General features: G+C 41.8%; 1 long non-coding RNA gene and 1 pseudogene across 3 annotated transcripts in view; one reads left to right on the plus strand and one right to left on the minus strand.

Moving 5' to 3' along the window:
- LOC131494923 (uncharacterized) overlaps positions 1 to 27351 on the plus strand; it is a 74135-nt gene that overhangs the window by 40306 nt on the left and 6478 nt on the right. For 2 of the 3 annotated variants that reach the window (XR_009253647.1, XR_009253648.1), the window contains exons 2-4: positions 10934 to 11072; positions 22193 to 24210; positions 24761 to 24961. This is a non-coding gene — a long non-coding RNA (uncharacterized LOC131494923). Of the gene's footprint in view, positions 1 to 10933; positions 11073 to 16149; positions 16325 to 22192; positions 24211 to 24760; positions 24962 to 27351 lie in introns of those variants that run through there. The other variant, XR_009253649.1, reaches the window with a different exon arrangement.
- Positions 18413 to 18549, minus strand: LOC131495177 (U2 spliceosomal RNA; annotated as a pseudogene).

Below are 27351 nucleotides of genomic sequence, written 5' to 3' on the forward strand. Positions count from 1 at the left end.
TCAGTCCTCTGTGGATCCCATGTTTTTAATAAACCACAGCATGACTGGTAGATACATCTCTACTCCACCTTTGCCCTGTGAAATCCCACAAAGATGAATTTCCTTCAACCCAAGCCAGATCAAGTTGTTGACGGTGGTGGTGGTGGTGTTAATGCCCTTTCTAAATGCTCTGATCCGTTTTAGAAAACGGCCCAATGCTGACATGTTAATGGACTCCATACTTGTGAATGCTATTGGTATCTGGAAGGAGTGAATCAACTAAAACATCAGATCCACATTTGATGCAGCTTGAGAAATTAAATGAATTCCTCGGGAACAGCCTAGGAAACGAAGAACCTCTGAGCAGAGCCTTGGTCCTGTGTGATATTTGCTACCTTACCTGGATCTTAACTACTGAACTGTGCTAGGTAAACTCAACAAAAGCTGTTGAGTTTAAGCTTGTTAAGAATGAGTTTAAGAATGTGTTAAGGCCCATTCTCTTTTATGTCACTGAACTATTTTCTCATACTGAAGAAGAACCCTGGTAGCTTAATCCACCCTGTGAGAAGCTTCTAGTACATTGAAATAAAGTCATTAGGAATTAGGTAACAAATAACGTCAAAACATGTATCGAGCTTTTTCGGTACAATAGACACTAACAACTGCCCTAAAAGAATGAAGAAATTATTTTTAATTACTTTTTGAGAATTTACTCCTCTACACAAAATTAAAGACAAAAACACATGAACCGTTTCCTGTACACCTGAACGTATACTGCCTGTTACCAACAGGATAAAATAAAATTTTCTTCTTAATAAAAGCAGAAAGTAATCTAAAAGTCACCTAATGCAAAATCACACTAGAAAAGCTCCTCTTTATGTGAACAGTCCCTTCAATCTTTCCTTGCTTTTTATGAGTAGATACTTGTCAAAAAAGAAATTTGAATTTTGAAAGAACAGGAAGTTGTTGTAGTGTAAACAGAGGACCAGATCCATTTATCTTATCACTGCTCACCTACTCGGTGTTCCCCTAGCGCCTAGGAACTGTAGCAAACTTTTTCCTAGTTCAGAAAGAAAACAATGAGCTACGGAAACATTTCCAGGATAATCGAGCAGAAATTTGCTGAAAGGAACCACGAAGAATTTTTTTTAACAACGCAGGAAAATAGTCAGTGATTTTAATACTTGTCAAATCTTCACTGTAATCGTAGGAGAATGGATGGCATGTAAGAGAACTATCAGGTTTAAAAGAGTGAATCTTCCACTAGCCACATGGCTATTTACACTGACAGTTTGTGAGATGGATCAACGACCCCTTGGGCCAAATAAAAATAACTCCATTATGGAAATATATTCCTCTACCCACGATTCTGACATTTTTCACCCTCTTACCCCCAAAGGAAGCATCCCTGTCTATAAACATATACATATACACGCCAGTGGCAGCGAAGCACACGTTGGAAATTGCTTTTCTGGTAAGGGCATCCTCCTCATGGACCTACTTTGAAATTAAAATATTCCTAGGGAGGAGTAACACACGTAATTATTATCTTACTGGAAGTTGTTTATCGCATCCTTCTTCTCTGTGACCCAGGTTGCAAGAGAGGAAGTGGGGAGGAGATAGATGAAGTACGTGGACAAAAAGGGGAAGTAGTGGCCTCAAAGACAAACTGCCCTACCACATGCTGTTGCCAGCCCCACGGCCGGCATTTGGGGCGCTTGCCAACGCGTAAGAGAGTTTTCGTGGCAAGCGCTGTTCCAGAGTAAACACCATTCATCGCCACCGTTAGCTACTGACCACGTTCTTGTCTTCGGGCATGCATAAACTAATCCTGTGCCTGATAAACACTCTCTTGGTGGAAAGGAAGGATGCCATTGCTCTCTGCCATCTGATTTGTTCAAATCCCAAAAGGAAATTGTGGTCTGACGTGTAGACAACGTGCACGGCTTGGTTGCATTTGATTCACTTACGAAGAGATTTGTGTGGGCCCAACTCTGTCTCTATTGTTGGATGTAAAGGACACAGATCCTGTCCCAAGAATCGATCATTAGTCACTCTCCGAGCAGAAAGATTGATGTGGTGGTGGTGGTTTTCTCGAGGGACAATGGTCACAAGTTAGCCAAAGCTCTTTCACCCTGACGACACAATAGTTCTCTTTCCAAGGGATGGAAATAGATACGGGCAGCTGCAGATACGGTCTTCCCGTGCTAAATGATTTTATCTCATCACTGAGGAGAACTTCTCCAACAGAGCTCCACCCTACAGCGACTACACCTGCGAAAGTTACTTTGCTAAAAAGTCTTCCAAGCTCTAGACGAGTATTTTGGGGGAATTTTACCACTCAAAGTCAAGAGGCAGCTTCTGAGTCGAAAATCAGCATCAAGTGTTCAAAAGTCAGTACCCCATTTTGGCAGCTGTTTCAGGCAAGTTCAAATATACATCCGAAGTCAGAACGGTCTGGAACTTGCTGGGGGGAAATATGGCAGCTACCAAACAAACAGAGCTCCCACATACACACATTTAATCTGGTTCTAGCCTGCCCTTACCTTTCTGCCATCAATACTTGGAAGATTTAACAGGTAGCGACTTTTCTTGTAAAACACTGTCCTTGAAGTATATTTCTCTAAGCCTTACCCTGCCTGTCCACCATACCACTAATATATTTGCTGGCATGCAGGAAATTCAGTTAAAGAGTAGAAGATGTTTGAATCTAACCAATGTTTACACTGCAGCTGAGTGTGAGCCTTTCAAAGGCCTCAAAAATGTGCATATTGTTGATCTACCAATTTCATTTCTAATAATTTTTCCAAAGAAAATAACTAGAGGTTTGCGCAAGGATTTAGCTACAAGGATTCTTATTGTAGAGTTGTTTTATAATATAAAAATAAGTAAAAATCCTGAATAGACAGCTATGTGAAGTCTTTAATTTGTGGTGAACCCATATACTGGACTATTTTTGCTATCATTTACTAGTATTAAGTCTATCTGACTGGATGGGAAAATATTTGTAGTATAACATTACATGAAAAAGCTTAGAAGGCAGCATTTTCAACTATATAAACTCTAAGGGAGAAAAAATTGAAAGGACACACACCCAGACACTAAGTGCGGTTATATGCGAAGAACGGACAAGCAATGCCTTCTATAGTCTTCTCTTTGCTTTCTTCTATCTTCCAAATAATCTGTAATAAATATCTATTAGTTTTGTATTCACAAAAAAGAAATTTCCTAAACAGTAAAGTAAATTCAGAAGTGTAGATGTTAGGGGCACCTGGGTGGCCCAGGTCATGGTTAAGGTCATGATCTCACAGTTCAAGAGTCTGAGCCTCAAATGAGACTCTCTGCTCTCAGTGCTGAAGCCCACTTCGGATCCTCTGTCCCCCCGCCACCCCACCCCTTCCCCACTCGTGCGCTCGTGCTCGCTCACTCTCTCTCTCTCTTTCTCAAAAATAAATAAACATTAAAACAAGAGAAGTGTAGTGTCAGTGGTTGGAAACTCCGAGCTCGGGGGCAGCAAAGGCTTGCCACTATGTGTGTCACCTTTGTGATGTGTTAGGTGGGAATGTGTGCTGTTGCTACGTCTGTGTTAACAAATTACAATGCTTCGATTCCCTTAAGCGGGAACTTTGGATGAGTATTTCGACTAGTGGGTAGGAGCAAAGAGCTAGGGAATAAAATGTTAGCTAAGGAGTGAAATGTAGGCAATAACACTAAGCTTCCTGCAGGTGCTGTGCTCAGAATTGCTGGGAATAAGAACAAAGGTTGACCATTCCTTTGACCCTATACGTGGACTGACTTTGCCCATGTGTCCAGGTGCTACAGGCACTCATGCCCTGTGGGCTCAGCAGAGCAGGTGACGTGGCAGCTGAGAAGTCTAGAACACCCAGCACTAGCCTGTTGACAAGCACAGCCCCAATGGCTATGTACCAGTGCAGACAGGAATTGAAGCAATTCAGACTCACAGTGGAAGAAATGTTTCTCAGGATGCAAATGGCTGAAATAAAAAACATCAACCACAGGAGACTATGGGAAGGAGCCAAAGCACAGTTTTCAACTAGGTTTTGGTGGCAGCAAAGCCCTGAAGTCATTAAACTCCACGGAGTTGAATCGTAGCCATGCCACTTACCTACAGAAAGCCCTTAGGCACGTGACCCTGGGCCTCAGCTTCCTCATATGCAACATAGAGACACCAAGTGATTCTCCTATTCACAGTAGTTATATTCTAGAAAGTTGCTAGAGATACGGAATTAGTGAACACTGAATCACTGAACCATTGTCCCCACAGGAAATATAGGGTTAGGTTCCTACGAGATTCTGGTTACAATATTTTTGCCGACTTGTCAATACATAGGCTTGTTTTATGTGTGTTCGTGTAAAGATGCCTTGCTTAATATTGACTTATTGACATTGAACTCACTGTCAGCAGCCTGTAACCGATGATAAGCAAAGCCTGTCTGACACTTTTTTTCCACAAGGCACATCGTGGCCTTCTTGCTCTTAGGAACACTGGACAGCACATCAGCCCTTTGCTTTAAACAATGTTTTACCAATGCAATGTCCAACATAAAACACAAAAATGCACACACACACACACACACACACACACACACACACAAACAGTGGTACATAGACAGCAAAAAAGGATACTTGTTTACAGTCTGAGAGCTGGAAGAAGAAGGTAAAACCTCATCTTGTCCAACCTCACCTGGGAACATGTGCATTGGGCAACCCAGACTTTTTCCTGCTCTGCACGTGTGCACATCCGCGAGTAATTGCAAAGGTGCCACAAGTATTGATTTGGGATTACAAATACATTTTCACAAGCAGCTGAATTTCCAAATACACAAGCCCCACACGCTGAAGAACGATGTTAATGGTAGCATCATCTTCAGCAAGTTATGTGGAGATAAGTGAAACATTTTATGTCAGGCACTTAACACAGAATTTGGTACACATATATATGTGCGGGGAAAAATGACTGCTGTTTTGTAAAATATTTTAAGCCCCGGTTCAGTTGTTCAGGATATAACTATCCATATTCCCATACACCGTAACTGAATACTCTAGAAAGAGGATTACAAAACAGCCTAATGTTAAAATTACCTAATAAACTGGTACAATTTTTTACCGTGACTTTTTTCAAATTATCTTTAAAAAATCCACTTAAAATAATACCATCTATATTTTCTGTAACAGGTTTGTTGAGTTGTCATTAAGACCTCTGGGAGACCTGGAAGTGGGGAACCACGGGAACAGATTAATTGTTTCGCAAGAAAAACTGCCCTGACAGAGAGAGTTAAGCCTTACTCAGAAGTAAATAGGGACATTTCCTCAATAAAACATTAATAGGACTCTAGAAAGGATGCTCCAGTGTAGTCCTTTTTAAACTTTAAGAACTGGGGCACCTGGGTGGCTCAGTTGGTTAAGCATCAACTATCGATTTCAACTCAGGTCATGATGTCACAGTCGTGAGGTCGAGCCCCACATCAGGCTCTGCTCTGGGCACGGAGCCTGCTTGAAATTCTCTCTCTTTCCTTCTCTCTCTCTCTCCCTCTGTCCCTCCCCCCTCTCTTTAAAAAAAAAATAGTAAACTTTAAGAACCACCTTGTTCGGCATTTATTTCTACTTAGGTGTAATAGTAAACACAAGGGATCCTCTTTATGTGGCATAGAATTTCCTTGCCAGAAAGTTAATATTTGATGATTATGTAAGGAGCTATAAACACAATCTCCTGAGAGATCTCCTAAGAAATTTACCCGCCTAGCCAAATGGATTGAGAAGATTTCGAATCTAACCTCCCTTCCAAATGTAGCCAGATGGGCATTTTCTTCTAATTCATTCCTCCCGACCCTACCACACTGGAACCCTTCTTCTCTTCCGGGGGTGTAGAGTTCAAAACTCTGGGCCGAGCTTTTCCTTGCCGTTGTTGTTGTCTAAAATACTTGTGCAGTGCTATCCATAGTATCTGTAACATCTCCCTCGGTTGTCTCCACTTCCAGACCCACTCGTCCTGCATTCCTGGCTCCGTTCATGGGATCACCATTCTTGCAGTTGCCCAGGCTTGGATTCGGCATTTTCATCTTCCACTTCTTGCCACAAGCCAGCGGCATCCCGTGACTTCATCGTGAAGGGACCACATTTGCATGTTGGTCACATCCGCCCCCATCTGTCCATCCCTCATCGCCTTTTCCCTAGTCGAGTCCCTCAGTCTCATTGCCTGAGCTAAGGCAATAGCTTTGTAACCCCCTCTCCCCAAAACCATTCTACCCGTGGCCACCGAATTCACGTTCATAAAGCACTGTTTCATTGTCACACCCCAGAGAGAATGCCTCATTGGTTCCCCAGCATCCACAAAATAAAATGCTGACTCTCCTTTGCTTGTCAGGGAGAAGCTTCGGGGACCTATCCGTGATCGTCCCCTGTAGCCACATCTCCCGCAGTTGCCTTTCGGGAAGTCTGGGCCAGACCAGAACCTCCTCTCGCGGCAGTCTGTCCTTGCATCCAGAAATCCCGCTTCCAGTCCTCGCCTGCTACAGTCCTTCTACTCACAGCTGCCTTCCCTAACTCTTGGGTACTCTCCACCGCTAAAAGTTATTTCAGGCCCGCCTCAAATGCCACCTCTTGCCTGACACCTTGCTTAATTCAGGCCACCACAGTCGCCTCCCTCCTGAGATCCCAGCGCAGACTCTGAACCACACTACAGCCTGGGGAAAGGGTTCACGGTTAAGTATTGGATGCAGTAAAATGATCGGCTGCCTTCCTGGAGGGAACCAATGACGCGGCCGTAAGGTGAGGGGCTAAAATTGCGTCAAGGCAGGGTAGGCCTGTGCAGACCCAAGAACCGAAACCCCCAGCTGCTGCCCGCCAGGCGACACAGTTTAAAGAAAAGGACAAGACGGGCGCTTGGATGGCTCAGTCGGTTGAGCACCAAACTTCAGCTCAGTTCACGATCTCGCAGTTCATGAGTTCAAGTCCCATATCGGGCTCTGCACTGTCAGATCCTTTGTCTCCCTTTCTCTCTCCACCCCTCCCCTGTCTCTCAAAAATAAATAGGCACCGTGTGTGTGTGTGTGTGTGTGTGTGTGTGTGTGTGTGTATGGAAAAGGGCAAGATAGGGAAAGAATTGAATAAATAGAAAAGAACATATTTGAGAGGTTGCTGGGGACAGAATGTTTGTGTCCCCCTAAATTCGTATGTTAAAATCCTGATACCCAAAGGTGATGGGATTAGTAGGTGGAGCCTCTCAGGGGTGCTTGGAAGGGTAGAGCCCTGAGAAAGGGATTAGTGCCATGTGAAAGACGCTCCAGAGAAACCATGTGAGGGCACAACGAGAGGACGCCAGGTATGAACCAGAAAGAGACCCTTCACCGGCCCCTGCCGGTGCTCTCGGATTTCCTGCCTCCAGAGAAATAGATGTTTGTTGTTTATAAGCCACCTAGTCTCTGTTCTTTTATTATAGCAGCCCATGGACCAAGACAGAGGTGTTTTTCCATTTTTAGCGAACAGCTTCGGGAAAGACTCACACTCAGAAATAGAACAAATTATATAAGAGAAATATTTTACGTGTACCAATTACTAGGTTGCAGCAATTAATTCTTCACATTGTTTGAAAATATCTCATAGATACAGAAACAGACATAGATAGAGATACAAAGACCACAATGGCAATGGTCATCATTTTGGGGTAGTGAAATCACTGTATTTGTCTGACTGTAGTTTTTCACTTTTTTATAACAAATACTGTTAGCGTCTAAGACAGTGGTTCCCAATCTTGGCTGCACCCCTTAATCACCACAGAAGCTTTTCTTTAAATGTCTAAGCCCCACCCCCAGGGATTCTGGTTAGTCTGAGATAGAACCCAGATGCTAGTGTCTTTTAAATGCCCTCTAATGAGCAGACTGGTTGAAGACGCTGCTCTAGGAGTCCTTTCCTCCCCATCCCACCCCCTCGCTCTGTCCTGAGAAGGAAGATCACTCAGACTTTAGAGATGAAGACACGGGGCGTTAAATGAGCAAATGTGCTCTCTACTGTCCACTGGCAGGTGCAGCGGTTTCTTGTTCCATTGTGACGCAAGTTCCCAGACCTACCTGTGTGCAGGGGGCCAGCCCAACAGCACACAGTGTGCCTTGCTCCAGGCCCGGCATGGTCACCAGCCTCAGGGAAGCCTGCCCTCCCAGGAGTCCATCCCAGTCCCTGCTGCTCTGCAGGGGTGTCTGGAGCTAAAGCCCAACTCAGGAGAATGTACTTCTTTCCAGCTTCACGTGTCTGTTATTCCCTGGGGTTACATCTTCAGGAGAAAATGAGAGAGCTGTGTCAACAAAGGATTCAAAACTTGGTGTTCCTTGATCAAATACAGGTCTCCCCGCTTTCCAAAAGTTTGCGTTGTGCCACTCGGCTTTTATGAAAAACCGACCTTACAACATGTTTTCGCTCACCCAAAGAAATTTGAGGATTTTCACATTTGCAAACTGGTAACTGCTTTTTCATGACGTTTCGCTTTATGACAGGTTTCAGAGGAAGCTCTGCTCATGGGTAGCAGGGGAAACCTGTCCCATCCAGTATCATTGAGCCCTTGACTTTTCACACACACGTTTTGCTTACATGATAAAAAATAATTTTTGTGTACAAAAAATTACTGCTTGTTTGGGGAGTGGTTAATACTGCTTATTTCAATTACCAGCAAATACTCCAGGGGAAGTCAGCCATTCCCTGGCTCTGGATGGCCCTGTAGTTATATTTCACCGGGAAGTTTTTCTATCAGATAGATTTAATAGAGATAGTACCTGAAAGAAAATGGTGGAGAGAAGAAAGAGAAGTTTCAGTGGTGGAATCTGTGCTAATGACCCAACAAACATGAAAGCTGGATGGAATACAATGAGGGTAGGAAACTGTGCTTCCATCAAGAGGGGCCTCCCTTACAGTATTTATCGCAAAGAAGAAAACTCCAGGCCCTTTGCTGGCAGATAACTCTACGGGGTGCAGACCCTGCTACCTAAACACTAAGCTGAAAATTACCTAGTTCTTTTTCAATACTAAGGGCCCAGTGTACTCTACTAAAATCTGAAGGGTTATGTGACCTTTCTGTTTGCCTAGAATTTTGAGTCGCCAAAAATTGCTTAAAATAAGTGGGCCATCAGCCTGAACTTGAGAATTTTCCCACGTTCCAAATGTCCAATGAGTATATTTGACCTGTGTATATGACACGTATGTGACTTCTTTCTACCACTTATATTCTTTGGGTTGACCCATTTTCCTCTGTATAATTTGTCACAAACACTTTAGATTTTTTTTGTTAGTAAGAATAATGAAAATAATTTTACCATTTGTATAATTCAGGCACCATCGTAAGTACTTTCCAGATACTATTTCATCTGCTCTAACAAGAGCTTTGTGAAGTAGGTGTTATAATCTCCTTTTTGAAGATGAAAGAGAAGTTAAATAACTTGTCTATGGTCAAGTCAGCTGGTAACATAACCAGACCTGGGTATCTCGAGTAAATAAATATTGATCTTATAAATTGCAGTAGCCAAAGCATTTGGATTGAACTAATGAATACAATCTTCTCTAACATCATGAAATCATAATCTATAGAGAACCTGGAAAGAAACCCAAAGATTTACCAATAAATCAGAAATTCAGAGAATATTAGCAAAATCAGCTTACTTGTTTTTGAAAAGAAAATTGAGAACCCAAGAGAAAAAAATAACTTTCCCTAATGTCACACACAAAATTATGTATGTTAGGAATAGGCAAATTTTAATTTTCCCAACGACCCTCTGAGATAAATATTAATATCCCCATTTTAAGGTTCCAGGGAGGTTGAATAAACTTGCCCAAAGTCACAGAGCTATTAACTATGGGAGTTTGAATTCAAATCTACAACTATGGAACTCTCATATTTGAGTCATTAACTTCTCTAATGTCTCCCAAATAGTTAATGACCGAGCATGGATTAGAGTCAGGGGAAAGATTGTTTTACTACAAAATCAGGGTTTTGTTCTATGGAACAGATGAAACATTTAGGGAATAGCGTTCCTCTTCTCTGCTCCCAGGCCACACAGAGTAGCTTGGTAGGGTCCTGCTCTGAGGTTCACCAGAGTCACCCGCCCTACAGGATATCCCTGAGATCAGATGAATTAAACGGGGAGGGTGGCGGGCGAGAAACTCACTGCTCGATAGGTTTCATCATTTGCTTCCTAAAACTAAGATCCAAAGTTTAATACAGTGAACACATTAGGAAGAGGAGGCAGAAACTTCAGGCCTTCCAGTCACTGTAGCCTCTCAAGTTCCACCTGAATCTGGAGGGAAGGAGTCAGAGAGGCTGAAAGGGGTGTTGTTGTAGTTTGATATTGGTATTTTATTTTTGTTTGGTTGTTACTATTTTTCAAATTCTGTATGTGATTTTTGAAAAAAAGTAATGATGAGCTATAGACGAAATATAAGACATTGTGTTCTTCATCAGTTTCTATTTTGAAAATGTAACTTCCATCCCAAATGAGGTTTCGGTACAATTCTGGGAAGAGTAGTGTGAATGCACCCTGAGAAGCCAGCGTTAGAGGAAGCAGACTTTGCAACTCCTGAGTGTCTGAATTCCAACAGGGAACAATTGGATGTGATTCAAAACAAGTTCGTGATGTTGAGAGAAAATAGTTCTGCGATAATGCAGGGGAGCCCTAAAATCCTCTTTTCAAAGAGTGTATCCCCCCTTTTGATACAAGGTTAAATGAGGAGTTGATGAAATTCTGTGACTTAGGACACTGAAAAAGACAAAATTCAGACTTGACAGTTCTTGCCATTTCCTTCTTTACCAAATTCACTGCTCTTTTGTGTGCAATAATTTTGTTTTAATGTTAGAATTTAAAAAAATCTTCATTGTCCATAGTAAAATAAAGACTTTAGACAGATCTCTGTTTTCTGTGCTTGGTTCGTGATTTTTGTATGTATTTATTTTCAGCACTGCTCTGAGTTTAGGCGTTCCATCCAACATCACTAGATTGCAGATTCTCTCAGATGGAAGAGTAGAAAAATAACGAAAGTTGCCCGTGACTCAAAATCTTCCTTGAAAAATGATGGCAAGAAAACTGTCTCATTTGGTAAGTAGAAATGAGAGATTATTATTTCCATTACCTGCAAGATATGATGTGTCTTCCAAAAATGAGAGCACGACTAATTTAACTAGAAAATGTTGCAGGCAGCCTATATCAATTCTCCATTACCCCAATTCAAGGCCGAGTCAATATGTCTTTACTTCAAAAACAAGTACAGAAAGGGGGGAGAAGGCACTATTTATTTGGGTGTGTAGACAAAAGGACAAAGAGAAATTGCCCCTCCCCTAATCTCCTAATACTGGCCCTTAAATGAAAGAGTTTCGTGACCTGAAAGTTACTCGTCAGGACGGATGTAACTGAAAACGCATGGGAAGTTACAGTCGTTCATTCTCTCCTCTTGAGCTAGTACCTGACCAGGGAGACATATTAAGTCTTGGCTTGTTCTTCGTGGAGAAGTTTTAGTGTCTAATTGGATCACAAACAGAATGTGAGCAAGTCCGTTATGCAAGAAAGAAGCCCCACCTTCTGGCCACCCTTGTAAGTCTTACAGTGCACCTCCCCACCATATCCCCTGCCACACTCCCAACCCCTGTGCATCGGGGCAAGAGTAGCTCTCCACTGGTCTTTATTTCCTAAAGCAGGAAGTTTTCCTGTGTACTTGGGAAGAAAATATTTGGCAATAATGGAAATCAAAATATTTCTCTAGACAGTTCAGCATTATGCCCTTTTAAACCGAAGCATACTTGTTTAATAACAACAAGTTATTCCCTTTCTCTGCTTCCCTTTTTCGTTGTTGGGGAGAAAACATAACAGTATTCTATCCTGGAAAAGCTCCATATACAGTCTGACAATTGCTTTATCTTTTCCTTCTCAGCTCGTAAGCTTAGATCATTATTAACAGAATTTTTCTGTTTGTCAATACCATTTGCAAATGCGTCATGATTCCTTTCAGCGACATTATTAATCAATTTCTAATTCAAGCTATAGCTTCATTGTGTCCAATGTATTTTGCGTTTATAATATAACACTGTATAAAGTGTCTCTTAAGTCAACTAGGTTCCATTTGTCTCTGAGACCAGGTTTTGACCATCGTATTTATTTCTTATTGATAAGACCTCACTAACGTAAGCAATGAGGTATAATAACCAGCATGCTTTCCATTGGACCCCATGTAGGTTCTCAGCACTAAAATAAGAAAGCTAAACTGGCATAAAGCTATGTAAGAGATTCTCCTTTAATTTACATCTGAGTTTTGTGACCAAGGTACATAAATAAAGCATGCTACGTTGAGAACGACAACTACCCACAATAGTTGGTAATTAAGAGTAAGGGAGAGGCGAAGTGGGGTGAATTTCAGAATAAAATGTGTTCAAGGAGCGTGGCGATGGGTGGGGAATACGTACGTGGGAGATGTCATCGATCACTAATATGCTGTCCCAGTGGGGACAAATCAAGGACACGATACCTTCCAAGTCCCACTAGTGTGTTAGAGACTTCTCAGTTTAATTGAGTATGAATATGCCTTTTTGTGCCCTTGATTTCCGTCTTCTTTTTTTTTTTTTTTTAAGTAGGCTCCATGCTCAGTGTGGAGCCCAACCCCGGGCTTGAACTCACAGCCCTGAGATGTAGACCTTGAGCTGAGATCAAGAGCTGGATGCTTAACTGACAGCCACCAGGCGCCCCTGTGCCCTTGATTTCTTAACGAAAATTGAATGCCACATTCTTCTAATTGTTGCTTCTTGGGAACGTTACTGCTAACTACTTTTTCCACCCAAGAACTGATAGTTAAAACAATACGTGTTGCGAGAACTGTCAGAAATCCAGACCAGCACTGTTCCCGGTCACTCTTCATTTCCTCCCTCCTCTTATCTCTTCTCTAACATTCACCTTTCACTGCCATGTTGGAGTCAACCATGAAGAGACCGTATTTTATGCTTTATTGTGATGTGTTAGGCCTATTTCTGAAAATGAAATAACTCCGTGAAAGAGAAAAACTCACAACCCAAACAAGACAGATATCCAAAATAAGTAAGATAAGTAAGTGACAAAAAACAGTGGGCCGGTTTTAGGCATTTTCTTTTGCGCTCTTGTCCTGAGAGGAAAACTTAATTCACTTTTATGTGTCTCATTTGTCCGTTTGTAAAAATCTTGTAGTATTTGTGTGTGTTTCTGTTTTATAAAAGTCATAATAAGCAGAATTATGTAACAAGTATTTGCTATTTGCAGTGCAAACAGTTGTGCTTGAACCTCAGAAACATCTGGTAAGGCAGGAGTACTTATTCTCCCATTAAAGAAATGAGATCATGATTCTGCCAGGGTCACTTCTGATTATACATCCTGGGTTCTCTTTCTACACTATTCTGCTTCTAAGGAGTGGTTATTAATAACCAGATTGGGTTTTTTTTAATGTTTGTTTCCTTATTTTTGAGAATGAGAGAGCCCATCACAGGATGGGCAGGGACAGAGAGAGAGAGGGAGAGAGAGATTCCCAAGCAGGCTCTGTGCTGTCAGGGCAGAGCCCGATGCAGGGCTCGATCCCACAAACTGTGGGATCATGACCTGAGCCGAGATCAAGAGTCGGCCGCTTAACCTACTGAGCCACCCAGGCACCCTCATCGCCAAGTTTCTTGATGTTACTGAGGGACCAGGGACTACTTTCTAGCCCAGTAGACTATGGGAAAATTCATGGCGTCTGAATCTTGGCATCTGAGGTAAAGAGAAGGGGTTAGTAGATGTCTTAGCTCTGGCTGCTATAGTAAGACATAGCGTGCTAATACCATAGACTTGAGGTGGGGGGGGGGGCGCTTAAACAACAGAAATTTGTTTTCCCACAGTTCTGGAGACTAGAAAGCCCAAGATCAAGATCCCTCAGGGTTCACTTCCTAGTGAGAGCTCTCTTTCCAACTTGCAGATGGCTGCCTTCTCCCTGTGTCCTCACACAGTGGAGAGACAGGGAGGTGAACAAAGGGAGGGAGGGAGAGATAAAGGGAGCGAGAGCGAGCCCTGCCCCCTCTTCCTCTTCTTATGAAACACTAATCTCAACATGTGGGTCCCCCACCTCATGACCTCATTTAAACCTAACTATGCCTCAAGGGCCCCACCTCCAAATACTATCATACTTGGGGTTAGCGCTTCAATGTTTGTATTTTGGAGAGACGCCAACGTTCAGTCCGTAACATAGATTGAAGGCAAATGTGTCTGCATGCTGAATTTACAGAACTCAGTGACTACTAGAAGTATAGAATTATAAGGTGAACTCACATCACCTGGCAAATTTTTCTCTTTACAGAAGCTAAATGGGAGAAAATTAAGCGACCTGCCCAACCACGGTCAATTTATCATTTGCATTTGGTTCTCTCCCACTTTCCTGCTACAACTCCTAGCTATCTCATACCTACATCCTTCCTCCCTCCCTATTAAATCCCTCAGCTTCCGGCAACTTGACTTACGCCTTCACTGGATTGCCGGCTGAGCCAAACCCGTTCTTCAGAAAAGAACCAGTGAGACACTGATTTCCCCAGAATCCGTTCCCTGAACCCCCAGACTAGTAGAACTAAGACTGCATTCGAAGTCTGGCCACTCCTGGAGGGACGATGACCTCAAAGTCCCTATGGCAGATACTGGAAATTCCATCCCCACCCCCACCCCGGGGATCCCTGAGAAGTCCAGGAGCACTTAAGTTCTAGTCAGCTCCAGTATCGAGTTCTTGAAGCCACTATGTTAGCTCAGCTTAGGGAATGTCTTGCTGAGCTGTGTTGCTCAGAACTGTGTTAGCTCACGTGGCATTGAGATTTCTTCCTCCGTATCCATTAAACGCCATCTCCCTCGACATTCGTGGGAGTGGGAGTTTGGGAAGACAGAGGGATGTTTTTTGGTACCTTTGACGACAGCTTAATACCAGCTGTTGGAGGACCACCTGTGGAGGCTACAGCCACTGCTGGATGGCAGTACCTCATGGTAATAAGGCCTTCTGTCTTCGTCCTTTGCTCCCTGCTCCCAGCCACCAGCTCAGCTACCACTAGTACCTAGTCGCTTCCTGCACTGGAAAGTTCGACTGTCTTTTCTGTTCGCTTGGCTTCTGCTAAGTCATTTCCTCTTCCCACACCATCACTCACCTTCCATGTAAAGGCCGTTCTCTCCCTAAGAGCAACTCTGGTGCCTGCGGTAAAGAAATAAATGCCTTACCCCGTTTCGCCAGGTGAGATCATGGGCTTAACAACAACTAGACCCTCTGAGCCCAGTCACAGCATTTCTGGCATCTCTGCTTTGTTTAATGAGGTCTTCACTTTTCACACATCTAAAAGCCATCCCAACAGAGTGTTAATAGTCCTCTGGGGCCCTCACCAAGGTGCTGTTGACTGTGTTACCAAACAGCATCCCTATGTTGACAACCTCTCCCTTACCTAGATTTGTCTTCTGACGCTTTGATTCAACACCCCCGGGATCCACTCCCAGGCAGACACTTCTGGTTCCTGCTGGTACATGTTAGCACACACGGTTGCCTTTTCGGCAGATAATCCCTTTCCTCCTCCACCAGGTCCCGCACATTCACAGTCAGGATACACTGAGACTTGACACTAGATGTTGACGGGTGTCCAAGAGGGGAGCTGGGAGCAGATCTTCTGTTTTTAAAGTGCTTGCCCCGTTTGAGGCTTTTGCAATCTTCAAATAAAGAGGAGCCAGGCGGGGGTCCATCTCACAACAAGAGGTCATGGGCAAGAAAGTTCAGGAAACTCTAGCCGGACTCCCCATCTCAAGTTTCAGATCCCCATCCCTTCCCTATCAGCACCTTGACCGTGGTGTAGAAAACCAAGGTCAGCTGAGAATTAAGCGTTCCCCAATGGTTGTCATTCACAATTCAGTCCTGTGCCTGACCTGGAGCTTTCTCTGCCCTGTGGCTGAAGATAGTGGAGGCTAGGGCTTGGGAGTGGTGGTAGGGATCTCTAAATGTGCACAAAATCTCTCTGATTCTCACACTTCCCTTTAAAAATTGCAGTTAGCCCGAGCCTGCCATTTTCTTTCTTCGTGCATCATGGGTGTCCAGCAACAGCTGTGGCTATGCAACTCCGCCATCTTTGTATGTTTTATTTCCCCCCAGACCTTTCAAACGCCAGACATACTCCACCGTGGTGCATCCCTTCGGCTCGGGTGCCACTGCAGTGGACACGTGCCTTAGCAGTGACACCATGATGGGGAGTGCCGGTGCCTCTGCTACCAGCAAGGATGGGTCCTCGGTGCCAGCCAAGATCTGATCCAACTCTAGTGTCCCACTCAAACACTGTTGGCTGTTGCCTCAGGTAAAATCCAAACTTAGCCTGAACGCTGTGGGGATGGGTGCCTAGAAGAACAGATCGCACCATAGAGTTGTCCCATCTTTGAGGCAGGGGGTCAGGGTTTGTACTCCGCTGTCCGTCACACCCCAATTCCGGCAATATCGAATCTAGAACAGTGTGAATCGTCTGTGCCTTGAAGATGTCGCTTCTTCCTGGGTCTTTGATCTTGGGCAAATCACTTACCTCTTCTAAACGTCAGATAGCTTCTCTGAAAATGGGGAGATGAATTTCTATTTCAGAAGATTATTGGGAGAACTAAAGGAAACAAATAGATGTGAAGTCTTTGTGTGACACGCTTAGATCAGTGCCGTAAGCAGCACTGTAAATGTCCGTTCCCAATCCTCTCCCGCAGTCCCAACATTTAACTACCCTTTGATTTGCAGCAGGTTCACCTTTCTGAACATGGATGAACTATGTCAATTCTCCCTTCCCGCAAATCTCACAAGACTCCTGTAGCATCAGAAACATACTCACACAAGAGTATTCTTTTTAATGGTGGCAAAAGGCACACGACATAGAATTTAGCATTTTATTTTCGAGAGTCCAGTCTTGTTAAGGGTATTCACATTGTTGGGCAACCGATCTCTAGGACTTTTTCATCTCATAAACCTGACACTCTATTAAAAAACACCTTTCCATTCCCAGTCCCCCCAGCCCCTGGCAACCAACTTTCTACTTTCTTCTCTCTCTGTGAATCTGACTGCTTTGGATACCTCATGTAAGTGGAATCATACAGTATCTGCCTTCTCGTAACTGGCTTATTTCATTGGGCATAATGTCCTTCAGGTTCATCCATGTCGTGGCATGTGTCAGAATTTCCTTCCCTTTTAAGGCTGAATGATAAATATTCTAGCCTTTGTATACACCACATTTTGTGTTTCCATTTACCCACCAGCGTACCTACACTTGGATTGCTACCACTTTTTGGCTACTGTGAATAGTGATACTGTAAACATGGCTGTACAAATATCTCTTCAAGTACACGCATTCGGTGCAGTTGCTGGATTGTCCGGTAGTTTTATTTTTAATCTTTTGAGGAACTTCCATACTATTTTCCATAGTGGCCGCACTATTTTGCATTCTCATCAGCTGGACACAGGGCTTCCAATCTCTCCATCTCCATATTCTTGCAAACACTCGCTGTGAGATCGTGGTTTCGTTTTTGTTTTTATATTAGCCATCCTGGTGTATGTGGAAAATACTTTTAAACGTAGTTAATATCATTAACATTTAACACTTTGTTAGTCTCTGTAATGTTTAATTTTATGTGTCAATTTGACTGGCCTAAGGGATGCCCAGAGAGCGATAACACATTATTTTTGCGTGTGTCCGTGAAGGGCATGGTCACAAGAGATGAGCATTTGATTTGGTAGACAGAATAAAGAAGATCAACCTCACCGATGCAGGTAGGCATAATCCAATCTGTTGGGGGCCTGAATAGAACAAAAAGTCAGAGGAAGGGCAGATTTGCTCTCTGCTGAGCTGATACATCCATCATCTCCTGCCCTCAGACATAAGCAGTCCTGGTACCTGGGCCTTTGCACTTGGACTAGGACTTACACCATTGGCTTTCCTAGTCTACCGCTTGCAGAGGGCAGATTGGAATGTCCCACACTTCCATAATCACATCAATCAATTCCTATAATAAATATAACATAACATAAATGTCCATGTCTGCATTTCATGTACATGTGAAGATAAATGTTTGTATATCTGCATTTCATGCACATGTAAAGAATGTCCCACACTTCCATAATCACATCAATCAATTCCTATAATAAATATAACATAACATAAATGTTCATATGTCTGCATTTCATGTACATGTAAAGATATCTTCTGTTGATTCTGTTTCTCTAGAGAACCGTCACTAATACAGTCTCTATAACTTTTTGCTACTGACAGGCAAATCTTCCCGGTTTCTAGGAGCTCAAAAATCATTAGCATGCTCATTTCAAATTCCAAGTTTTCCTTGAAAGTTAAGGTTTCCAAAGCTTGATTCTTCTATTATTCTGTTGATATAATGCTATATAATATGAATAAAAACAAGAAAGAGAACTGTAGCATATGATCCGGTATGCAATAATGAAAGTCCCTAAATCTCTGAGTGCAAACATAAATGATTCTTTATTATTTTTTATTTAAAAATTATTTTACACTTGATCTTAGCCAAAAGGCCGAGAAGCGATATTTAAAAATTATTTTACTGTTTAGTTATTTTTGAGAGAGAGAGAGAGACAGAGTGTGAGCAGGGGAAGGGCAGAGAGAGAGGGAGACACAGAATCCGAAGCAGGCTCCAGGCTCCAAGCTGTCAGCACAGAGCCCAATGCGGGGCTCGAACCCACAAACTGTGAGATCATGACCTGAACCGAAGTCAGACACTTAACCAACTGAGCCATTCAGGTGCCCCAATGATTCTTTAATTCTTAATTTTAAATCAAGGCTTTTTTTTTTTTGATTCAATGCATAGTCCAACTACAATTCATTAACTCTAGGATGGATCCTGTCTGAAGTCTCATGGGCACAATTTCTTACATGTTTTGTTAGCAATAAATGAACGGAATAATTTTAATTTATGTTCTCCATTCTGTATTTTAAATGGAACATTATAGCATAGAAAAATAAACCATTACATCATAATACCTACAGAAAAAAAAAAGTAGTGTTTTGTTAAGTGTTGACAGATTTGTACCTGGATACTCAGTCCTATATCTTAGGTGTCTTTTCCTAAAGTTATAACCTTAAAAAAGATCACATTCCAAAATATGTAAAATGAGAGCCGCAGAAAGAGAGAAAAGAGAGGAGGGGACAAAAAGAATATTTGAAGCAATAATGGTCAAAATTTCCCAGTTTGATGAAAAACATCAATCTACACATCCAAGAAGCTCTAACTGCCAAGTAGGATGGAAAAAACAGGGGTAAGGAGAAATTAACTTTGTCAAGGATTTCGTGTTTAACTTTGTAACTATGTGAATAAATTTTCACATTTAAGATTATTTTTTCTAATTGATTCTTATTTGTAATTGAATTACTTGGTTATTTTTGTCTTTACTCTCTATCTCACTCCACGGGGTGACAGCATTGTAGGACAGGGAGAGTCGGTAGAAGCTTAGGTCATTCTGCTGTCTAAAACCTAATGCCATGGTGGGGAAGGGTATGGAAAGGAATATGAAAAACTGCCATTGTCAAAACCCATATGTTATTAAGAGCATAAAATCAAACTAAATAAAAGCCTTAATGTGCATGCAAATGGAATAAAAATCTGAGTGAAGTTCAGCCTAAGGTGGAACGCTTTAAATATTCTGTAAGTTCATGGACCATGTCTCATTTGCTTAGCAATGTTCCCATGAAGCTTGTAGTCATGGCCTAGAAGTCTAATATTTTGTTAAAGTTTAGCAGATCCTTTATTAGGACAATTTTAGGAGAAATACATTTAAAACAACATGAAATTAGGAACTTTTGTATTGCAAAACTGTTTTGAAAGTGTTCGTAAATCTTATACCTTGTAAAACACAAGCACAAAGCTAAAAGCCATAAACTGCCTTGGAAAGTTGTGATTGAAAATGAGATCATTCAAATCCAAAATCGATTTTCTGAATTACAAAGAATATTTACAGAAGCTGGATGATTAATTTTTAGCATTTGCTAATTTATCTTGACTTTTCTTTCACCAAAAAATAAAATAAAATAACTGAAAGGTGTGGAGAATATGGTGGAAAATATTTTTGTTGTTTTTTTTACTTAAAAAAAATAACATCCAATTTATTAGAAACTTAAAATAGTATAAAGATTCCTGTATGCCTTTTGTTTGGTTTCCCAACTGTAAATAGTTTATACATTTACTTTCTCATTCTGTCTCTCTGTCTCTCTCTCACACATATGTGTAATTTTTTTCTGAACTAATTGAAAATAAATTGCAAACATGACTCTAGATATTTTTTGGTGGATATTTCCTAAAATACAAAGACACTATTCTATATAATCACAGCACCACCAACTATATAATGAAATAAACACTGATGTAGCATGACCGTCTAATCCGCAGGACCCATTCAGATTTTGTCAAATTTTACAATAATTCCATTTGGAGAAAAGAATTGTCTAGAGGTCCAAGATCAAATCCAGGATGATTCGTTGCATTTAGCTGCCAACTCTCTAGACTCTTGCAATTTAAACAGTTCTTCCACCTTTCTTTGACTTCCTTGAACCTGACAGCTTTTGGTGGGAACCTGACACAATTTGGTGATAATTTGACAGTTATTTTCCATAATACTGCTTAATTTTGATGAATATAATGACATACGTTTCTTTCTAAAAATGAACAGCAAAAAGAAACCTCAAACTACTGTAAAATAATCAGCATTCTCTCTATGCCCTATATCTCACCTCAGTGCTGCAGTTTAAATAAGAAGAAGCACCCTTACAAGAAAGGGAAGAAAAAGACGGGAGGCGAAAGAAAATGAAATCAATAAGAAAATCTTCAGAACGAGAGAAATAACTTCTGCAACATTTTATTTAAGCCATAATAATCTCTCATAAGTATTAAATCCTAGATCTAATCCAGTAAAAAAAAATAATAATAACCAGTATCTATGTATAAATAGGGCACTCTAGTAAATACTTCAATGTAGGTAGGTACCTAATGTCTCTTTCTACGCTTGAAATTCTGGCTTCGTCTTTGTACTTTGCATTGCCTGAAGGTTTTGCAGAACCAAACTATGAATGTCTCGCACCCAATTCCTCCATAGAAAAGTTTTCTCTTTATTGGAACTCATCTCTTTTACTTCGTTGTCTGATTTTCAGCTGGTGTTTTGGCAGATTAACTGTTGGGCATCTGTTATTTAATGACTGCATTGTCATTCTGTTATCATTTATTTTGTTACTTATTTCTCAATAAATGTAATTCAGTCAACAAGTAAACTTCTCTTCCATGAAAACAATGAGTATTCATAATCATAAAAATTATTGGGGCGCCTGGGTGGCGCAGTCGGTTAAGCGTCCGACTTCAGCCAGGTCACGATCTCGCAGTCCGTGGGTTCGAGCCCCGCGTCGGGCTCTGGGCTGATGGCTCGGAGCCTGGAGCCTGTTTCCGATTCTGTGTCTCCCTCTCTCTCTGCCCCTCCCCCGTTCGTGCTCTGTCTCTCTCTGTCCCAAAAATAAATTTAAAAACGTTGAAAAAAAAATTTAAAAAAAAAAAAAATTATTTTCTGGATGAAATTTTCCGTTATGTATTTGCAACATCAGACTAAAAATTTTTTTTAATTTTTTTTTAACATTTTGAGAGACAGAAAAAGACAGCACGAGCAGGGGAGGGGGCAGAGAGGGAGGGAGACACAGAATCCAAAGCGGGGCTCCAGGCCCTGAGCTGTCAGCACAGAGCCCGATGCAGGGCTCAAACCCACAAACCGTAAGATCATGACCTGAGCCAAAGTGAGATGCTTAACCAACTGAGCCACTCAGGCGCCCCCCAGACTACAAATTTTTGAGAAGTATATACATAATACCTAGGAATGCATTTGCTGCGGTGACATGATCCCATTTCAGTCATATAAACATTCACATTTTAATTATCTTTAAAAATTATACAGTGCTTTGATCAACACGGCAATGGCTGGTGAAGCTCTCATTTCTTTCATGAATCCTGTGGTTTGTGATCTATTACTCACTGATCGAGTTCCCCAAGATTTTAGAAAAATCTTTACAGTATTAGCTCTGGATCGCATAGTGTTTTTATAAATCGGAATGATATTTTAACTTACCTAAAGGATATCGGTTAATTCCTTGCGATTTCCCTTGTAACTCCTATGTATTCTCCCTTTTTTCTCTGTACAGACTTATCATGCAGCTCCATAGGCCCAAGAGATGCAATAATGTAACAGACAAGATCTTTTAAGGTAATTTTATCCAACATTCTTATTTGGAAGGCATTTGAGAGGAGCACAGAGAAACCAAGTGCCCAGGTTTCCTGATACCAGTTCTGCAAATCCTTGCTACGCTACGCACCAAGGGACCTGCTGTCTTCATAAAGTTGATGTCTTCCGCAAAAACAAAACGACACAGACAAGAAGCCGGCACAGAGTATGTTCTGTGTATCTATGACAGAACACCGAAGCACCCTCTATTTGGGCAGGCTGACCTCCTCGTGGCGAATACAGTTTGGGGAGGACGGAGATAATAGCCGATTAGAACAGACCGCGCAGCCAGATCAGGCACATATCCAGGCAAGCTGTCCAGGCCTTGCCGACAACCTTCTATAGCCTCACCTCTAAATAAACATGTAACAGATATCTCATGGATATCCATTTGAAAGGTCAGCAAATGATTAGCCTGCCCAGAGGGCCCACGTGTTTCCATCCAGCCCTGCGTGATTTGAGACCATTTCCTGCACCAGGGTGCCAGAAGACAAATGGGATGCAATTTCAACTAGCCACTTGAGAAATTCTAATCAAACCTTCCAAAGGCTTTAACCAAATAAACCAATCCAATGTGTATTTTAAAAATGGTCTGAGAATGTAAAGGGCAAGGAAAGGGAATGGGAGACAGAACAGAGTAGGGATATAAACATAACATAGAACAGCTGGATAAGAAATGGAAGTTTTACTCAAGTAGCTGCTGTTTTGTACAACTGGTTTGGTTAGCATTTACTAACAGATGAGACTTGCCTTTGCTGAATCGATGTGAATAGACTGTTTCCTTCTTGGTCGGGCAGACGTGATATGCAGAGGAAGCAAAGTCGTAATTTACTTGTAAGAGGAGTTACATCAGCATCGTGATGGCAAAAGATGTCCCTCATTTTTGTCGCCCCGACAGCAAAAGTTTAGCATCCATGGGCAAGGGTGTGTTTGCGGTAACTGTGGCATCCAACACCACCTGCTAAGGGATCCAGGGCAAGTCTCACCTATCAATTCATCAGGCAACAGGCAGACGGACCTTGGTCCTAGCCGTGGATCCTGTAATGGCACCTTAACTGGCTTCAGCCCCTCTTAGCTGTGGTCCAGAAGCTCCTGGAGAACACTGACTTAGGCAATTGCCTGTGCACGAGAGAGCCTTTGGGGAAGTCCAGGATTACAGAGAAGAAGTGCCAGCACACTGCTGCAGCAAAAAACCAATTTGGCTGCCTTCGAGATGGCAGTAAAGACTGGAGGAGATGACGCGAGGATAGCCACGCAGAAGTTCAAGGAACAGGAACAATCAAGGTCACGTAACACCGCCAGAAGCTCGTAATAAGCTTCCTGTAAGCAAACTGAACACATGAGGATCTGCAGTTTACCAGACAAATAAATCAAAATAGCAGCTTTAAGGAAATTCAGTAAGCTATAAGAAAACAAAGCCAAATTGGTACAGAAACTGTGACACAGAGTGGAGTTTCCTCAAAAATTTTTAATGTAAAACTACTATATGATTCTTCAATCCCATTTCTGTGTATGGATCCAAAGGAAATGGAAACAAGATCTGGACAAAATACCTTCACTTCCATGTCAGTTCAGCACTATGCACGGTAGCCAGGATATGGAACAACCTAAGTGTCCGTCAACAGACGAATGGATAAAGAAGATGCGATGTGTCGCATTATTACGTTGTGCTGTAATGAAATATATAACGGGATATTATTCGGCCACAAGAAGGAGGGAAATCCTGCCATTTGTGACCATATGGATGGACCTTGAGGTCATGAGGCTAAATAAGATAAATCGGAGAAAGACAAAGCCTGTACGGTATCACTTCTATGTGGAACCTAAAACTACTGAACTCATAGAAACAAAGAGTAGAAGGGTGGTTACCAGTGGCTGAGCAGTGGGGGAAATGGAGAAATGTTGGTCAAAGGGTACAAACTTCCAGCTATACGATGAGTAAGTCTGAAGCTAATAATTCTGTATTATTCTATATTGAAAGTTGTTAAGAGAGAAAATCTTGAAGAGTCTCACCTGCAAAAGGGAAAACTGGTAATTATATGACATGTTGGAGATGTTGGCTGACACTGTGGTCGTAGCAATCATTTTGCAAAATACAAGTTTATCAAGTCAACACCTACATCTTAAAGTTACACAATGTCATGTGTCAGTTGTATCTCAGTGAAGCTAGAAAATAAATGAATCATGTAGCAATTTCAGTTAACATTTATCGGTTACGTCATATTACTGAACATTCTGCTAGATCCTTTTGCGTGCAATCTTACTGAATTCTCATAATCACCTAAAGAAATGTGATTTCCGCTGTGTGTGCAGACCATCATCCTGGTTGCTACAGAAGTTAGGAGTTACGAGTAGGAAAAGGGGAGAAAATGAAAAACATTTACACGTGAACCCTCATGTTTGTACTGGTTATCTACTTATTGGTGCAAAATGAATTCACTGAAAACTTAGTGACTTGAAAACAATAGTCCTTTGTCCTCTCTCACAGTGTCCACGCATCAGGAATGGGGCAGGACGTGTTGGACATGCCTTTCCTCCGCAAGGCCTGTGGCCTCAGGTGGAACACTCAAAGTCTGGGGGCAGAAATCACCGGAAGATTTACTCACGTACATCTAGTGGTTGATTCTGGCCTTGGGTCACAGATCTGGCCAGTCCCAGGCTTCCTTACATCATAGCTCTGGATTCTGAGGTAAGCATCATGGAGGGCGTAGAAGGAGAGGAGCTCGATCCTTTCTGTGACCCAGCCTAAGAAGTCACATGGGATCCCTTCAGTCATACCCCACTGGGCCAGTTGAGACAGTCACAAATCTTGTCCTGATTCCAGAGGAGGGACTATAACCCCAGCAGCCCCATCTCTGGGTGGGTCAGTCATACTGTAAAAAGAGTCTTTGGGATGGGATAAATACATTGGAGCAGCCACCAATGAGAAACAAAATTCCCCACAACCTTATACGTTGGTAAAGCCTTTAGGGTGAGCTCTGAAGTTAGCCAACACCAAGAAACATGCCTCATGCAGGACTCCATGGGTGGTCAGAGAAGGGAAGCATTAGAGATGATTTCAGACTAAGGATTAAGGTGGGCTTCATAGAGGAAGCAGTATTTGAATTCTATCCGACTGGGAAGCATTTTGATTCATTTATTCATTGTGTGCCTACTTGGTGTATGGATGGTAATGTGCTAAGTGGAGAATATAATGGAAAATTCTACTCCCAAGGCACAAGGTTGAAGGTGATCTCAAAAGAAGGCCTCAGGACTTCCTCAGTGGGGAACTATTCGTTTGCACCCTTGCTTCTCTCCTCTCACCATCATATTCCTTCTTGTGTTGCCGGAAGCTCGCAGAGGTGCAGAGATCATGAATCATACTTCCCCTGACTTCCCTTTAGTCTCTGCTCCAACAGAGAGCAGGACCATGGGAGACATGGCACTAAATAATTTGGGGACCAAGCTGGAAATTGCTTTGTATTTATTTTTTTAGTTTTTTTTTTAAGTTTTATTTATTTAAGTAATCTCTACACCCAACGTGGGGCTCGAACTCACAACCCAGGGATCAAGAGTCACATGCTCTTCTGACTGAGCCAGCCAGCACCCCTGTTCAACATTTCTAAAGGAAAAAATTCTACAAAACACTGAATGGAATGAAATAATCTATTTGTAGACTATTGAGTTGCCAGTGTTTAAATCTTCAAAGAAACCAAATTTCTTGTGATGTGTGAACTCAACAATTTAAAACACACAGAAGCAAATATTTTTACAATTTCTCTTTTCAGTTTTATTTCATTATATCCCATTTCTCCTCTCTACCCATGTGATTCCACATGGAATAGAGATCAAAGCTTTTACTTGTTGATGAGGAAATGCACAGAAAAATCTAAACATTTACAGTAATTAACAGTTGGACCAGAGAAACTAGAAATGTCAAAGCCATGACTGCGACTTTTTAAATCCCATCAATTATTCTGTTCCTGAGCAAGTGAAACTTTCAGCAATACTAGGGCATTGTCTTTTTTTTAATAGCTCCAAGTCTTGTATTTTACTACAGAACAACTTCCTAAAGTAGGATATGCCCCAGATTTATACAAGAGCAGTTCAGTAAAATATTCACTGTTTTTAAACCCGCACACATATTTAAAAAAAAAAAAAAAACCAAAAACTGACTTTGAGAACTCACTGTAAATTCCAAGCCTCTGTTCTGACCATGAAACATTGACCATGACTCAACTGTGATTTCTTTCCTCATATAGATGAGATTTGCTTATAGCTTTAGACTTATCTTGAAAGTAGACCATCAAATACCTTTACAGTTAAGAATTTTGCAGATTGTACTTCTAATAGAGGATCAAGGCATGGTTATTTAAAAACCAGTGATTTCAAAAGGCTAAGAATTTCATAGGGTAAGAACATTAATTTTCTAGGTTGGAAAATATTTTTTTTACCACAGAGATGGAATGATCCTAAACTCTTGTTTCTCCCTTCTGAAGCTCTTTAGAAGTGGCTCAGAGATAAAGTTCAAATACAACTTTAGATAAACCAGCTCATCAGGTTTAAGCGAATTCAGAGGCCTTCCCACTGTGAGTAAAACCCTAGTCTGTCTGTTATGCTGTCAGAAGCAGCATTCTGTGATTCACATCAAGCCTTGAAAGTACAGAATGATTACTAGGTGTGGTCTAAGCAGCCCAAGGCAGCCACATATTTATTCATATGGTGATCTCTCAGGTAAAACCACACTACCAAAGAATAAGGATCTAAAAATATGAGGGTATATTGTGAGAATGTATCAAAATAATATAAGGATCCACAATAAAACTAGTGATAAGAACCCCAAAATATGAGAAGTGGGGAAGAACCACCACCAATGATAAGACCCACTTGGCATCTGCACTCATGTGGGAGGAAATGGAAAGAGCAAAATGGGGTATCCGAGTACCCTGAGAAAAGGGGGATCCAAAATTCACCAGCAGGTAATCTCTAAGCATGAAAAGACTGTCAGGGGAGTCTACAAATTTCGTTCATGGAGGAGAGCAAGGGAGCCTGAGGAAAGGTCAGCAGGTGCCAAAATGGTCTTGGTCCTTGGAACAGACC

The sequence above is a fragment of the Neofelis nebulosa genome, chromosome 14 (assembly GCF_028018385.1).
Source record: "Neofelis nebulosa isolate mNeoNeb1 chromosome 14, mNeoNeb1.pri, whole genome shotgun sequence".
Taxonomy (NCBI): domain Eukaryota; kingdom Metazoa; phylum Chordata; class Mammalia; order Carnivora; family Felidae; genus Neofelis; species Neofelis nebulosa.